Here is an 18,113-nt window from a genome sequence, read left to right on the forward strand (position 1 = left end):
TACATTTAATCTTCATTGCTTAACTATTTTATGTATAGCAGTGTGTTTATTAATCCCGTACTGCTAATTTATCCCCCCACTCTTTTCCCTTTGGTAACCATAATTTTGTTTTCTATATCTGTGAGTATATTTCTGTAAATAAGTTCATGTGTATCTTTTTCAGAGTTCAGATGTAAGTGATATCATATGATATCTTCTTTTTCTGTCTGACTTAGTATGATCATTTCTAGGTCCATCCATGTTGCTGCAGATGGCACTATTTCATTCATTTTTATGGCTGGGTAACATTTCATTTTGTCTATATACCACATATTCTTTATCTATTCATCTGTCAGTGGACATTTAGGTTGCTTCTGTGTTTTGGCTATTGTAAATAGTGTTGCAGTGAACTCTGGGGTGAATGTGTCTTTGGGATTTAGAGTTTTTGTCTTTTCCAGATAAATGCCAAGAAGTGAAATTGCTGGATCAAATGGTAGTTCTATTTTTAGTTTAGAATCTGTCCTGACTGTTTTTAGTTTGTTGAGGAACCTTCAGACTGTTTTCCATTGTAGCTGCGCCAGTATACAATCCCACCAACTGTGTAGGAGGGTTCCCTTTTCTCCATGCCCCTTCAGCATTTATTATTCACAGATTGTTCGATGATGGCCTTTCTGACTGGGGTGAGGTAATATTTCATTTTTGTTTTGATTTGTATTTCTCTAATAATCAGTGATGTTAAACATCTTTCCATGTGCCTGTTGGCCATCTGTCTTTCGAGAAATGTCTCATTAGGTCTTCTGTCCATTTTGTGATTGGGTTGTAGTTTTTATATTGAGTTGTGTGAGCTATTTGTTTATTTTGGAAATTAAGCCCTTGTCAGGTACACTGTTTTCCATTATTTTCTCCTATTCTGTAGGTTGTCTTTTCATTTATGGTTTCCTTTCCTGTGTAAAGACTGGTAAATTTAATTAGGTCTCATTTGGTTATTTTTGCTTTTATTTCTTTTGCCTGGGGAGATTGAGCTAAGAACAGATTATTGTAATATGTCAGAGAATGCTTTGCCTATGTCTTCTTCTAGGAGATTTATGGTATCATGGCATATTTAAGTCTTTAAGCCATTTTAAGTTTATTTTTTTCATGGTGTATACTTAAATTTCCAAATATGCAGCATTGTTAGCTAAAATCACCATGCTGTACATTAGATTCCCCCGGACATTTTCATCTCCTTACTGAAAACTCGTACCCTTTGACCAATATACAACAAGCCCCTGGCAACCACCATCATTCTACTCTTTGATTCTATGACTTCTAGTTTAAGTTTCTACATGTAAGTGAGGTCATACAGTATCCATCTTTCTCTGACTTGTTTCATTTAGCACAACATCCTCCAGGTTCAAATGATTTTGACCAAAACAATGAGAAAGCATTTTATATCATACTCAATACCTACTGAAACAAAGTTTTCATGAAATATAATTTACCTTATGCTTTAATGCGCTCTCAAAATTTTGTTGTTTTCTCTTCTGTCGCTCTTCAATTTAAAAAAATTACCCTGTTCCACTAAGTGATTTCATGACCTAAAAACAAGCTGCAACCCATAATTAGAAAAACACCAACCTATGGACTGGTCTTCTCATTTGAAGAGGTGGGATTTTTTAAAGTTCTAATTACCTGAGAGTATTTATGCCATCAATTCATAATGGAAAACTAAATGTATCTTCCAGAAGCAATATTATAATATTGTAACAGTAGTAAAAAACAGTATTCCTGTGTATTACTGTCTGATACATAGTCAAACAAAACACACACACAGACACAGACACACAAACACACAAAAAATCTGAATACCATTTGAAATAAGGTTTTTAATTGCAAAATGCATCAATTTTATGCCACTAATTACAAATAGATGCTTAGAATACACTGTAAAGTTTTCATCTGCCCTGTTAATAAGGTGATGAAAAGTGGTTTAGCATTTATATGGAGAAAGGAACATGATTTTTGTTAATGACCTTTTTCACCTATTGAAAAAGAAAATCAATTTCTATCCATAAAATCAAAACCTTTTGAAGAATCATTCAGAATATGCTCTACTCCTAAATCAATTGTTTGCTAAATTGAAGTGTTCAAACCTCGTGGTTTTGTTTATGAAGAGAGTGCAAGCATAAGTGCGTGCTAAGTCGCTTCAATCTTGTCTGACTATGTGTGACCCTGTGGACTGTAGTCCACCAGGCTCCTCTGTCCATGGGATTCTCCAGGCAAGAATACTGGAGTGGGTTGCCATGCCCTCCTCCAGGGGATCTTCCTGACCCAGGGATCAAACCCACCTCTCTTTATGTCTCTTGCATTAAGTGCTGAAGAATCGATGCTTTCAAACTGTGGTACTAGGAAAGACTCTTGAGAGTCCCTTGAACAGTCCCTTGAACGAGTCAATCCTAAAGGAAATTAACGCTGAATATTCATCAGAAGGACTGATGCTGAAACTGAAGCTCCAATACTTTGGCCATCTGATATAAAGAGCTGTCTCCTTATATAAGAGCCTGATGCTGGGAAAGAGTGAAGGCAAAAGGAGAAGAGGGCAGTAGAAGATAAGATGTTTAAATAGCATCACTGACTTGATGAACATGAATTTGAACAAACTCTAAGAGATGGTAAAGAACAGGGAAGCCTAGTGTGCCACAGTCTACAGGGTCGCAAAGATTGGGACATGACTTAGTGATTGAACAACAGCAACAACAAACAAATGGTAAATGGGATGATCTGTGCTGTCTTCTTTATAAGAGCTCTAATCCCATTCCTGAGGGCTCCACCCTGCTGACCTGAGCACCTATCAAAGCCCCATCTACTAATACTGTCATTCTGGTCATTAGGATTTCAACACATGAATTTCAACACACATCCAGACCATAGCCTAAGGAACAGACATTTTCTTGGCTTTGTGCATAACTGGGAAACTCGTTGGCAAATACTGGCAAGTTCCCAGTTCAGTCTCAGCAAATGCATTTCCCAGGGACTGCTCCTGCCACTGTCTATTCTAAACAATCAGAATCTCTCTTCTCTTGAATTTACAAACATTTGAAAGTGTAGTTAGTATATTAATATTTGGAAGAATTGATCCATATACCAATTTCTAAGTTCAGTGATAATTTGTATCATGAGATTTATTTTTCCTCACATAAGAAATAAAGTGTTATTCATTCATGTCCAACTCTTTCAGACCCCATGGACACTAGCCTCCCAGGCTCCTCTGTCCATGGAATTCTCCAGTCAAAAATACTGGAGTGGGTAGTCATTCCATTCTCCAGGATCTTTCTGTCCCAGGGATAGAGCTCAGGTCTCCCTCACTGCACAGATTCTCACCATCTGAGCGACGAGGGAAGCCTCAAGGAAAAAAGATTGTTTATAATATTTTTATGTTTTAAGTTATTGAGAATTGATTTTCAGCTCTATAATTTCAAACTCCATATAATTTTATAGTTTTATTCAAATAAATTTCTATAACTCAAAAATTAAGTAATGTTTAGGCATTACTGTACATACTTCAAGTGATTTGTTTTACACTGTCATATAGAAAAGTGGAGAATTATTTGATAATATATATTATATTCCTTAATTCAAATTTAAGCCATAGTTTTTTAGAAGCTGAACATATTAGAAGTTTTGGCATATCCTTTAATTAAATTTGAGTCATGATGATTCGGGTTTCCCTCGTGGCTCAGCTGGTTAAGAATTCGCCTCCAATGTGGAAGACCTGGGTTCGATTCCTGGGTTTGGAAGATCCCCTGGAGAAGGGAACGGCTGTCCACTCCAGTATTCTGGCCTGGAGAATTCCATGGACTGTATAGTCTTTGGGTCTCAAAGAGTTGGTCATGACTGAGTGACTTTCAGTAAAGACGTATATTGATATATTATCACAGTATATATCTAATAATTAAAGTAATTGAAAACAAATATTTTCAATGAAGAGGTTATTTTAAAGAGCACATCCTTATGTGGAATACTATTATGTCATAAGAAATCATGTTTCTCAAAAATCCTGTAACAATTGGAAAATATAGTGAATAAGCGTGTTTATAAAAATTATGTAGAATATAACCCCAATATTATTATTTTTATAAATGTATAGATAACTAGAAAAGATATATGAGTGAAATAAATCTGGATAATATTAATTATCTCTAATTGGTAGGTTATCAGTCCATTACTAATTTCTTAACATATTTTTCCATAGTATCCAATTTTCTAAAACAAACATCAAGTAGTGTTAAAAAAATGTATAGAGTAATACAATGATACTTGTGGGTAAAATGACACTCCTAAAAAGTATACTGCTTAACAACATGATGAATGGAAATTACATAGAATAAGTTATATCGATTTAAAAGGTCTGGTTTCCCTACTTAAATAGAAGCATCTATATTATCAATTTTTAAAAACTATGTCCTTAAACAATGGGCTTCAACTTAAATTCCTTAATGGCATTTACATAAAAAATGGAACATTTTATGTTGAGTCTATAAGCATTTATTTGAAAATATACATAGCTAATTGTAAACCTTTTTTTTTAGGATAAATAAGGGAGGGGGATATAGGTGAATTCATATATAAAGGCATTTTCCCTTAAAACTGTTACTGGCTCTCTGGGAAAAACAGATTTTATTTTTCTCTCTTAATAGTGAATCAGGGGTTACAAATCTTTTTATTTCCAAATGGGGCTTTCCTGGTGGATCAGATGGTAAAAAATCTGCCTACAGTGCAGGAGACCTGGGTTCAATCCCTGAGTCAGGAACATCCCCTGGAGAAAGAAATAGATATGCAGTCCAGTGTTCTCCCCTGGAGAATTCCATGGACAGAGGATCCTGGTGGGTTATAGTCCATGGGGTCGCAAAGAGTCAGATGCAACTGAGTGAAATTTCTGTAAGTATAGTTTGGGCTTCCCTGGTGGCTCAGAGGTTAAAGCGTCTGCCTCCAATGTGGGAGACCTGAGTTCGATCCCTGGGTCGGGAAGATCCCCTGGAGAAGGAAACGGTAACCCACTCCAGTATTCTTGCCTGGAGAATCCCATGGACGGAGAAGCCTGGTAGGCTACAGTCCACGGGGTCGCAAAGAGTCGGACACGACTGAGCGACTGAACGGAACGGATATTTCTACTAAAAAATATCTGAAAGAATAATATAAGAAGTTTCTACTTTCGGATGGTTTTCTAGATACCTATAATGTTCAAGGAAAACAGAAATTCATCATTTTAGGATGCTGACGACAAGATACAGCTCTGAGTTCTTGGGAACGATGGAGCCTGAGGAAGGTGGATGGGTGAAGCATTGTGCTCATTTTAATTAGGAGCTTAGATGTGTGCTAGGATAGCATAGCTCCCCTTTTTAGCAAAAACCAAAAGCCAGGTGAACAGAGAGCTATAGATACAGATCTATAGCTATAACTATAGATCACCTTGGATATACCTACAACACAGAGGGCTGATTTTATTCTCGCAAGTTCACAAGTAGACTTGCTGTGAGAATCACCTGGTACCGAGTGAAAAGCATTTGAGTTAACAGTGTGTTGCTTCCCAGGTAGTGTCACCTAACTGACTTTTTATTATATTTCAATTCCCAAAGTGGCTATGCTATCATCGTGCCAGCTGAGTGGAAATCTACCTTGAATTACATTTCAGTGCATGCTGGTGCATTTTCACATCAATAGAAGCATTATATTCCAACATGAAAGAAGAAAGAGACTGGGAGGAAAGTTTTGTGATATTAGGTATTGACTTATTCTTCAGGAAGCAAAGGGGACATTTTAATTTATAATCACACAGCAGGATACCATACCCACTCGAGCTTCCACAGGGTTTGGGGGCCTTTTAAAATATTCTATGCCTTTTTCAGGGAAGATGAATAAAACATGATCGTGTGCGTGTGTGTTTAATAACTTTTAAAAGTTGCAAGGAGAGGGTAAAACTTAGCAAACTTGGGTGGATAAAATGAGGTAAAAGCCCACAGTAGGGATCAGGTTATGTTTTGAAAGCTTTTTCTTGCTGTTCAGTCACTAAGTCATGCCTGACTCTTTGCAACCCCATGGACTGCAGCACACCAGGTCTCCCTGTCTCTCACTGTTTAGTTTACTGTACAAATAAGCTAATCAAAGAGAAAATAAGTCATCACTACTACAAACTAACTGAGAATAAAATCAGTTGTGCAAGACTAGCAAGGAACACAGCTCTGGAACCCCACATTTAATGTATAAATGCACTGAATATGCTTGCTTCCAAAACAAGAGAGGGGAGGACACAGAACAGGGTAGCTTTGCTGAGAGGTTCTCCATCTTTATGTTTCATGTAACTTTAAGGACTGAAACTTCTCTGATAGATGAGTAATCGGTAGATTTAAGCAATCTAGATTTAGGTAGTAAAGAGAGGAAAGCCAACCATATTAGTCAGAGTTCTCCAGCAATAACCAGTAGACTATATATATGGAGAGGAAGTTTATTAGAAGGACTGGCTTACACAATTCTGGAGGCTGAGACCAGATGGTATAAAAAACAGTGTGAAAACTAGCAGGCTTAAGAGCAAAGAAGTGCCAGTGTTTGAGTTTGAGTCTGAAGGCCGGTAAAGTCCCGTGTCCCAGCTAGAAAACCATCAGGCAGAAAGAGGTAATTACCCATGAAGTGAAAGTCGCTCAGTGGTGTCTGACTCTTTGCGACCCCATGGACTATACAAGTCATGGAATTTTCCAGGCCAGAATACTGGAGGGGGCTAGCCTTTCCCTTCTCCAGGCAATCTTCCCAACCCTGGGATCGAATCCAGGTCTCCCGCATTGTGGGCAGATTCTTTACCGGCTGAGCCACCAGGGAAGCCCATAACTTGACCCCTAACTTTGCCTTTTAGTTACATTCAGGCCTGAAGCGTATTGGATGGGACCCACCCAAGGTAGGGAGATCAGTCTGTGTTACTATACTAAGTCTACAGATTAAAGTGTTACTCTCACCCAGAAACACCTTCGCCGGCACACCAGAAGAGTGTTTGCTTGTTTGTTTGGCTGTGCTGGGTCTTGGTTGCTTCACGGGTGCTTTCTCTAGTTGCAGCAGGCGGGGGTACTCTTCATTGTGATGCACAGGCTTCTCCTTATTGTGGCTTCTGTCGTGGTGGGAGAGAAGTAAGGAAGAGGACAGGCTTAGGAGTCGGGGTGCACAGGCTTAGTTGCTCTTCAGCACGTGCAGTCTTCCCAGACCAGGGATAAACCCATGTCCCCAGCATTGGCAGGTGGATTCTTAACCACTGGAGCACAAGGGAAGTCCAAGAATAATGTTGAACCAAACATCTGGGCACCCCATGGCCAAGTCAAGTGGACACATGAAATCAACCACCACATCAGCTGTAGATATTTTTACCCTTGAGCGCATAATTTTGTCTTAAATGGTTAACAAGATAAAAATACTGTTGGCATAGAAAAAATCAAGAGATTTACCTTCATAATCCAAAATAATGCAAAGCAAACTCACTGGATTGGAACTTCCACCCAAACTCTCACGTCTCCGGTTAATCACATGATGAGAATTACCCTGGGAAATTCATTCAATCAGCAAATTCAGGCTGGGAGATAGTACATCTGACTGTCATCTACCTTTCTTTTTCTTTGATGAATTTAAGCAGTCCAAGCCATCCTACCTATGAAGAATTTAGACTTATTGGCTTGTCTATGACTTTATTGTAATTAGTTTTGGAAATGAGTCTCTTTGGGAGAGGGACCCTGCTGATTTTCATAGAGCCACCTGGGAACCTCTGAAATTGACTTCAGAGGAGCCTGAAGAACAAAACTGGGTCATTTGCAGAGACGTGGCTGGACCTACAGACTCTCTTACGGAGTGAATCAAATCAGAAGAGAAAAAAAAATTGTATATTAACAGATATATGAAGAATCTGAAAAAAATGGTATAGATGGTCTTACTTATAAAGCAGAAATAGAAACAAAACAGGCTTAGAGAGCAAACTTATGGACACCAAGTGGGGAGGGGTGGTGGGATGTACGGGGAGATAGGGATTGACATCTACACACTTCTATGTATAATGAATAACTAAAGAGAACCTATTATACAGCACCAGGAAATCTACTCAGTGCTCTGAGGTGACCAAAATACAAAAGCGGGGATATGTGAGTATGGGTGGCTGATCCACTTTGCTAACTAGCACACCATTGTAAAGCAACTATACTCCAGAACAAATTTTGAAAAGTTAAAAAAAAAATGATTCCTTTGCATGCCCTCTGAGATGGTTATGGACAGGGAGACCTGGCGTGCTGTGATTCGTGGGGTCCCAGAGAGTCGGACACGACTGAGCAACTGAACTGAACTGAGATGTTTATGTCATGTATTTCTTTGTCTCTTTCCTTTGTTCCTAAAAGCTCTTAACAAGAAAGCTTGTCAGCGAGCCACAGGATATTACTTAGAAAGTATTTACCTTTGGTAACATTGTATAAAAAATTAATCATATCTATGGACTAGTCTTTGATCATAATTCAATTTTATGATTAATTTTCTTCTGATACATTTCACAACCCAGAGATCAAACCCAGGTCTTCCCCATTGCAGGAAGATTCTACACCAGCTTAGCCACCAGGGAAGCCCTTTCTAACTTAAGCACAGACCCAACTTCTGATAACTGAATTCCTGCAGTTATTTCTGAGTCCTTTCTTCTCCCACCACTTTTTTCTCCTCACACCTTAAGATCTAAATTTTACAAGTAAAGCTCTGCCTAGATCTCTGCTGTAGCGCTAATTATTAGCATCTGATGGTTTCTGAAAGATGCCAGTAGTCTGCCACCCTCCTAGCCCCTCTGTTCTTTCTGGGGTCATTTCAGAGATCAAATCTCTACTGCTAAACCTCTGTCCAGAGGCAGGGCTCTTGTTCCCCCTAGACATTTCACAATTTTGCCACTGTCCTGCCTGAATCCTATATGCTCACCTCTGATTTCCCAGCAGTCCTCCTGTCTCATTCAAATTCTTGCTTTTTTTTTTTTTTAAGTTATTTTATTGGAGTATAGTTGACTTACAATGCCGTGTTAGCTTCTGGTATACAGCAAAGTGACTCAGTTATAAATATATAAATATATGTATATGTACACATATACATACACCAGGGTCTGCCCTGGTGGCTCAGAGGTTAAAGCGTCTGCCTCCAATGCAGGAGACCTGGATTCAATCCCTGGGTCCAGAAGACCCCCTGGAGAAGGAAATGGCAACCTACTCCAGTATTCTTGCCTGGAGCATCCCATGGATGGAGGAGCCTGGTGGGCTACAGTCCACGGGGTCGTAAAAAGTCGGACATGACTGAGTGACTTCACTCACATACACACACACATTATTTTCCATTATGGTTTATTACAGGATTTTGAATATGGTTTCCTGTGCTATAGAGTAGGACCTTGTGGTTTATCATTTTGTATATAATAGTTTGCATCTGGTAACCCTAAAGTCCAGCTCCCTCCCTCTGCTACACCCCCTCCCCCAGGTCACTGCAGGGCTGTTCTCTGTGTCTGTGAGTCTGTTTCTGTTTCTATTTTTTAATAAGTTCATTTGTGTTATAGCTTAGATTCCACATATAAGTGATACAATCTGTTATTTGTCTATCTCTTTCTGACTTGCTTCACTTAGTGTGATAATCTCTAGGTCCATCCATGTGGCTACAAATGGCATTATTTCATTATTTTGATGGCTGAGTAATATTCTACTGTAGATGGATAGATACAGTATATCATATCTTTATTGTCCATTCATCTCTCAGTGGACATTTACATTGTTTCCATGTATTGGCTGTTGTCAATGGTGCTGGTATGAACATAGTGGTGTATGTATCTTTCTGAATTATAGTTTTGTCTGAATATATGCCCAGGAGTGAGATGCCCTGGAGATCATATGGCGACTGTATTTTTAATTTTTTGAGGAACCTCCACACTGTTTTCCAGAGTGGCTACACCAATTTACATTCCCACCAGTGGCGAGGAGGCTTCCCTTTACTCCACACCCTCTCCGTGCTATTTTATGTTAACCCTACCATTTCTGATATGAGTCTAGACTACAGTCCACTATAGTGATAGCGCCTACTGCTGTGGGCCTGAGTTTCGACCATCTTCCAACCTGAAATGCCCTGTTCAATATCCGCGCAGACCTATGCCAAATCTCTGCCTCCCGCTGTCATCAAATGCCTGTTGTTCTAGGCATGTAGATATGACACAGTTTATTGGGAGATATGGAGAGAATTCTGAGCAGAGACATAATAAAGTACATACAATGCCCCAAGCCCTTAGCTTTGACTGGGCATAGATGGTTGGCTAACACCATAGCCAAGTTTCCAGTAGAGAGGAGCCTGCACTTTTAAGCTTTATGTCATGATGGCAGAAGGAGTGAAAACAAAACAAAACTGCTTTGTTCGAAAAGGGAGGCCGGCTCTTTGCCCCATCTACTGCAAGAATGAAGGCCATTCTCAGCAATCAGACTGTCGACATCCCAGAAAATGTCGACATTACCTTGAAGGGACGGACAATTATTGTGAAGGGTCCCAGAGACACCCTACAGAGGGACTTCAATCACATCGATGTAGAACTCAGTCTCCTTGGAAAGAAAAAGAAGAGGATCTGTGTTGACAAATGGTGGGGAAACAGAAAGGAACTGGCCACTGTTCGCACAGTCTGTAGACACGAACAGAACATGATCAAGGGTGTTACACTGGGCTTCCGTTACAAGATGAGGTCGGTGTTTGCCCACTTCCAATCAATGTTGTTATTCAGGAGAATGGTTCTTTTGTGGCAATCCGAAGTGTTTTGGGTGAAAAATATATACGCAGGGTTCTAATGAGGCCAGGGGTTGCCTGTTCAATATCTCAAGCCCAGAAAGATGAGTTGATTCTTGAAGGAAATGACATTGAACTTGTGTCAAATTCAGCTGCTTTGATTCAGCAAGCCACCACAGTTAAAAAACAAGGATATCAGAAAATTTTGGGATGGTATCTATGTTTCTGAAAAAGGAACAGTTCAGCAGGCTGATGAATAAGATCTCAGTAAAAGACTCTGATGCTAGGAAAGGTTGGGGGCGGGAGGAGAAGGGGACGACCGAGAATGAGATGGCTGGATGGCATCACCGACTCTGTGGACATGAGTTTGAGTGAATTCCGGGAGTTGGTGATGGACAGGGAGGCCTGGAGTGCTGTGATTCATGGGGTCACGGAGAGTTGGACACGACTGAGTGACTGATCTGATCTGATCTTATCTGATCCTGCTGCAGAAACAAGATATCAGATGGTTCTATGGACTCAGTTGTGATATTTTAAAGAGACAATAAAAACTCTTGATTTGAAAAAAAAGAAAAAGAAGAGGGAGGCTGCTGGAGCCGAGTGGCTGCTATCAGCCTACTTCTCCTCTGTGCCGACTCAGATCTGCTGGTCCAGCTGTCTACTCTGGCGCTAAGAGTTTGCAAGAAATAGGACCCCAGGGTCAGTCAGATGTGTCTCTCATCTCATCCTGAGATGCCGTGAAGTCTTATGATGATCACGAATAACTCCTGAGAGCTTACCCCAGACCTGTCACTATGTGAAATCCTTTACAATGAATTAATATGTGTATGGTTTCAGTGACCGTATGAATTAGATACAATTGTGAAACCTTCTTTCTCATTTAGAGCAATGGTAAAATCATTCTTCTGGGATCCAAGTTCAACACCTTGAGAAAATTCACATTTTGTTTGTCATCTTTGCCTGGCACATAATGGTATAGCAAGTGCTGCCAGTTCTTTGGAAGTGCCTTATACATGTTTCCTTAGAGTTAGTTTCTCAGTTGTGTCTGTCTCTTTGCGACCCCATGGACCCCTCCACGCTCCTCTGTCCATTGAATTCTTTAGGCAAGAATACTGGAGTGGGTTGCCATTCCCTTTTCCAGGGGATCTTCCTGATCCAGGGATCGAACCTGGGTCTCCCATATTGCAGGCAGATTCTTTACCATCTGAGCCGCCAGGGTGACCAAATACTACTTTCCTCATCCTAGTTCGAAAATTCATCACTTGCAAAGATCGTGAAGCCATCTTTACCTGCCATAATGACTGCTGCTTTTTTATCATTGATATAGCAGTTATAAGCATATAACTCTCAAATCAGATTGCCCAGTGGCTAATACTGATTGAGGTCTTTCTCTGTTTCAGTCACTGAAGAACCATAATGTGCACAGATTATTAAGTGATTTAATTTGACAGCTCCTCAGTACCATGGCTATTGTCCTCTGCATTGTATAGGTGAACAAACAGGCATAGAGACAGAATAACTCACCTCGACTACCACAGCTAGTAAGAAAAGTTTGAAAAAGAGTCCAGAACATGAGTCTGAAGTCAGTGCTGTCAGCTATTCCACCCTGCAGCCTCTCACATTAACCCAGCAGGCTGGCTTTCATCCACCAGAACCAGGCGTTGTGGAATATGACCCACCTGATACATTTGTTGAACGCAGCGCCTCACACCAAGGTGCTGCTCATGTCTCCTTGGGATCCTCCCACGAGCCTGTTAAACAGTCTCCTTTACTGTTTCTCACTTCTCTCTCGCATCATCCAAGTTTATATTTCTAAAACACAAGGAAAATACTTCGATTTTCTTCTCCATTATCTTTAAGTCCTCATTTCTAAGAACACTAATTTTGTGAGTGTGCACTAGCTGAGCCCAGCTGGAGTCATTTGGCTTCCTGTCTCCTGCTCTACACCATAAACTCCGGCTTCTCTCCACGATCTGCCAAGAATGCCCTTCTCTATATGCTGTCCCAGCCAACTCCTACTTATCCTTGAAGATTCAGTTTTAGTAATGTTTAATAATAACTTTAATTAAAATGGACTGGAATGGGTGAATTTAACTCAGACGACCATTATATCTACTACTGTGGGCAGGAATCCCTTAGAAGAAATGGAGTAGCCATCATGGTCAACAAAAGAATCCGAAATGCAGTACTTGGATGCAATCTTAAAAATGACAGGATGATTTCTGTTCGTTTCCAAGGCAAACCATTCAATATTACAGTAATCCAGGCCTATGCCCCAACCAGTAATGCTGAAGAAGCCGAAGTTAATCGGTTCTATGAAGACCTACAAGACCTTTTACAACTAACACCCAAAAAAGATGTCCTTTTCATTATAGGGGACTGGAATGCAAAAGTAGGAAGTCAAGAAACACCTGGAGTAACTGGCAAATTTGGCCTTGGAGCACGGAATGAAGCAGGGCAAAGGCTAATAGAGTTTTGTCAAGAGAATGCACTGGTCATAGCAAACACCCTCTTCCAACAACACAAGAGAAGACTCTACACATGGACATCACCAGATGGTCAACACCGAAATCAGATTGATTATATTCTTTGCAACCAAAGATGGAGAAGCTGTGTACAGTTAGCGAAAACAAGACCAGGAGCTGACTGTGGCTCAGATCATGAACTCCTTATTGCGAAGTTCAGACTTAAATTGAAGAAAGTAGGGAAAACCACTAGACCATTCAGATATGACCTCAATCAAATCCCTTATGATTATACAGTGGAAGTGAGAAATAGATTTAAGGGACTAGATCTGATTGATAGAGTGCCTGATGAACTCTGGACGGAGGTTCGTGACATTGTACAGGAGACAGGGACCAAGACCATCCCCATGGAAAAGAAATGCAAAAGAGCGAAATGGCTGTCTGAGGAGGCCTTACAAATAGCTGTGAAAAGAAGAGAGGCGAAAAGCAAAGGAGAAAAGGAAAGATATAAGCATCTGAATGCAGAGTTCCAAAGAATAGCAAGGAGAGATAAGAAAGCCTTCCTCAGTGATCAATGCAAAGAAATAGAGGAAAACAACAGAATAGGAAAAACAAGAGAGCTCTTCAAGAAAATTAGAGATTCCAAGGGAACTTTTCATGCAAAGATGGGCTCGATAAAGGACAGAAATGGTATGGACCTAACAGAAGCAGAAGATATTAAAAAGAGGTGGCAGGAATACACAGAAGAACTGTACAAAAAAGATCTTCACGACCAAGATAGTCACGATAACGTGATCACTGACCTAGAGCCAGACATCTTGGAATGTGAAGTCAAGTGGGCCTTAGAAAGCATCACTACGAACAAAGCTAGTGGAGGTGATGGAATTCCAGTTGAGCTATTTCAAGTCTTGAAAGATGATGCTGTGAAAGTGCTGCACTCAATATGCCAGCAGATTTGGAAAACTCAGCAGTGGCCACAGGACTGGAAGAGGTCAGTCTTCATTCCAATCCCAAAGAAAGGCAATGCCAAAGAATGCTCAAACTACCGCACAATTGCACTCATCTCACACGCTAGTAAAGTCATGCTCAAAATTCTCCAAGCCAGGCTTCAGCAGTATATAAACCGTGAACTCCCAGATGTTCAAGCAGGTTTTAGAAAAGGCAGAGGCACCAGAGATCAAATTGCCAACATCCGCTGGATCATGGAGAAAGCAAGAGAGTTTCAGTAAAACTTCTATTTCTGCTTTATTGACTATGCCAAAGCCTTTGACTGTGTGGATCACAATAAACTGTGGAACATTCTGAAAGAGATGGGAATCCCAGACCACCTGACCTGCCTCTTGAGAAACCTGTATGCAGGTCAGGAAGCAACTGTTAGAACTGGACATGGAACAACAGACTGGTTCCAAATAGGAAAAGGTGTACGTCAAGGTTGTATATTGTCACCTTGCTTATTTAACTTATATGCAGAGTACATCATGAGGAACGCTGGGCTGGAAGAAGCACAAGCTGGAATCAAGATTGCCGGGAGAAATATCAATAACCTCAGATATGCAGATGACACTACCCTTATGGCAGAAAGTGAAGAGGAACTCAAAAGCCTCTTGATGAAAGTGAAAGAGGAGAGTGAAAAGGTTGGCTTGAAGCTCAACATTCAGAAAACAAAGATCATGGCATCTGGTCCCATCACTTCATGGGAAATAGATGGAAAAACAGTGGAAACAGTGTCAGACTTTATTTTTTTGGGCTCCAAAATCACTGCAGATGCTGATTGCAGCCATGAAATTAAAAGACGCTTGCTCCTTGGAAGGAAAGTTATGACCAACCTTGATAGTATATTAAAAAGCAGAGACATTACTTTGCCAACCAAGGTCCGTCTAGTCAAGGCAATGGTTTTTCCCGTGGTCATGTATGGATGTGAGAGTTGGACTGTGAAGAAGGCTGACCGCCGAAGAATCGATGCTTTTGAACTGTGGTGTTGGAGAAGACTCTTGAGAGTCCCTTATACTGCAAGGAGATCCAACCAGTCCATTCTGGAGGAGATCAATCCTGGATGTTCATTGGAGGGACTGATGCTAAAGCTGAAACTGCAATACTTTGGCCACCTCATGCGACGAGTTGACTCACTGGAAAAGACTCTGATGCTGGGAAAGGTTGGGGGCGGGAGGAGAAGGGGACGACGGAGAATGAGATGGCTGGATGGCATCACCGACTCTGTGGACATGAGTTTGAGTGTACTCCGGGAGTTGGTGATGGACAGGGAGGCCTGGCGTGCTGTGATTCATGGGGTCGCGGAGAGTCGGACACGACTGAGCGACTGAACTGAACTGAACTGAAGTGAATAATAACTTAGTATCATTTCCTCTCTGAAACCCTAGAGAGTAATCTACCGTCCTCTAGTATGCAGAGCCTCTCATATCCTGAATGATACCTTTTCTTGCTCTTAAACTTAAACTGTAATATCCTCACTCATCATGATGTCTCACTCATCTCTGGACTCCTCGAATTCACGGCACATGGCAGAGAATAGCTGATGAAAGTTTACATCTCTGATTTCTTTGTTGGAGCTCCACTTGGACAGTGGTGGTGTCCTTGTTCTCACTGCCTCCTGCCTCTAAACAAGTCCACTCTGTACATCCCCTCTGGATGAAAATTCCAAAGCGACTGCTTCCACTATGTCATATTCCCATTGGAAATTCTTCCATGAAGCCCTCAATTTTTAAGATCAAGTCCCATGAGTTTTCCACAAAAAGGCTGAACATTCATCCCTTGGTGACCTCAAATCCTTCTAAAATTTCAAATCACTTTTATTGTTTTCATGTGTCTGACATTGTATATTATGTAGTTCAGATGTTTTGGCTGCCTCGGTTGAAAAGGTTTAATCTCCTAAAGCTTTTGGAGGACAGTAATCCTGTTCTTATTCTGCCTCTCTACCTCTGAGCCTAGCACAATGACTCATATGTGGCATGTTTCCAAATATCCAGTTGATTGATTTTTTTAATGAACTGATACCAAGATGTTACAAATGTGACTTTATAATTCTGTTGTCTTCATCAATTTATATGAACCAAATTCATTGTGAAATGAGAGTTGCAAGTATCTCAAGGAAATAATTGCTTAACTGTAGGAGGCTAATATGTGTGAAATTGATCAAGACCTGAATTTTGATGTGATACTTTTATAGCAGCAAGAGTTGTTTTTTAGGATATTGAAGCCTAGAGCTGTACTAGGTAAACTCTTATATGAATAAAATAAAAGCATATCTACATTTGTTGAAAAATGTATCTTCAGGAGCATGACATGAAGTAAAACCTTGAAATTAGTCATATTCCCTTTGTATTTTATTTTTCACACAGAATACAAAAAAGTAGAAACGTGCATGATTAAAATTAATTTAGCTTTGTTCTCTTCTTCAGTCTTGGGAATGCTTTTGACATGATCATGCCACACGAAAATAAGGAAATCAATGTTTTTCAACCTTCTACTTAAGACCTCTGATCTCCAGTCAGTTCTCTACTCACTCAAAGCAAAGCCTGAATTTGTTGTAGGAGGCTAGTCTGACTTGCTTTGCCAGGGGAAATGTTGTCTTGGATGATCAAATTGTGTTGTCTTCTATTGATGGCTTCTATTGACTCTAGTCGTTAACCCTTCCTCTATAGGATAGCTTAACGATAAAACCTAAACTTCAGAGTAAATTCATAGGAGACACCACATGTGGATGTGGAGGAATAAATGGTGCCTCCACCATCCTTCATCCTTTGATGCCAGTTCCAGAACAGGCACCTAGTTTTCCCAAGTTCACAGAGGACCATGTGGTGTACACTTGCTGTCCTTCCAGCGCACTTTGTTCACTGTGATGGGAAGAACAGAGCTAACGGCCTCTCTTTTCCTGTATCCTTTATGATGCAATGCTGTAGAGGAAAATGTGAGACCCGGATCATGCATGTAGATGCATTGGCAGGTACGCACCTCACCTTCTCTGACCAAAGAGCTGTGTATTCTGTTTCATGCCAGATAATCAGCACCACAGGCATGCCTAACAAATGATTTGTTCATAAAAAGCTTGATGAGGGAAATAAAACCCTTGATAGTCTCCATAAGAAATATGTCCCTTAGGAAACTAAAAGAGAAAGAAGGTGCTCTACGTCTTCATGTATTTTTGACTGCCCGGAGCAGCTCCGTCATGCACAGGGCACGCTATTACATAGAACAGCCGATGGACATCAGTCTGGAAACAAAATACAGGCTGTGAGCTTCGTTACTGTGAGTGAATCTCCAGTAACAAACGCAGGTGAGAGGTGTGTGGGAGGAGGGTAGGCATCAATGTTTACTGAAGTAAAAACCTTAAAATTCAATAATTCTGTTTCTAATTGAGTGCTATAATGCCTCCATTTGCCATGTTTGAATGATTTAGAAGGGAAAAGATTTAATCAGTAAGATGATATGCCATTAAACTAGGCAGAATTATAGCTCATCCTGAACTTTCCTAAAGTGCTTGCTTTCTTCCATTGCCTCTTCTGACACATTTGGGCATTAAAAAAAAAAAAAAAAAAGTAATAAGGGTCCCCGGCTTTTCTGGTTCCCTTTTGCCCTGTTAATGAGACTGTAGATATTAACATGGAGAGGTGAAGGGAAGAAATCTTAAGGAACAGACCCTCTAAAGTACTGGTCTTGAACTGGGTATGATTTTTGGCGATACCTGGAGGAATTTCTGCTCGTGATAAATTGGGGGCTGGGTATGTGTGTGTGTGCATGCACTAGTGCCATCAGAGGACAGAATAGAAAGATGCTGCTAAATATCCCACAAATACTGCACACACCTTCCTCCTTGCCGAGTAAGTATGTATCTGGCGCCACATGTCGATAGTGTCCAAGTCGAGCGAACTCTTC

At 40.5% G+C, this 18,113-nt stretch overlaps 1 protein-coding gene and 1 pseudogene across 1 annotated transcript in view; both read left to right on the plus strand.

Moving 5' to 3' along the window:
- CNTNAP2 (contactin associated protein 2) overlaps positions 1–18,113 on the plus strand; it is a 1,655,962-nt gene that overhangs the window by 368,473 nt on the left and 1,269,376 nt on the right. The window lies entirely within an intron of this gene.
- On the plus strand, positions 9,544–11,021 carry LOC129552743 (large ribosomal subunit protein uL6 pseudogene; annotated as a pseudogene).

Source organism: Moschus berezovskii, chromosome 3 (assembly GCF_049115385.1).
Source record: "Moschus berezovskii isolate FMDL1 chromosome 3, NW_MosBer_1.0, whole genome shotgun sequence".
Classification (NCBI taxonomy): Eukaryota; Metazoa; Chordata; class Mammalia; order Artiodactyla; family Moschidae; genus Moschus; species Moschus berezovskii.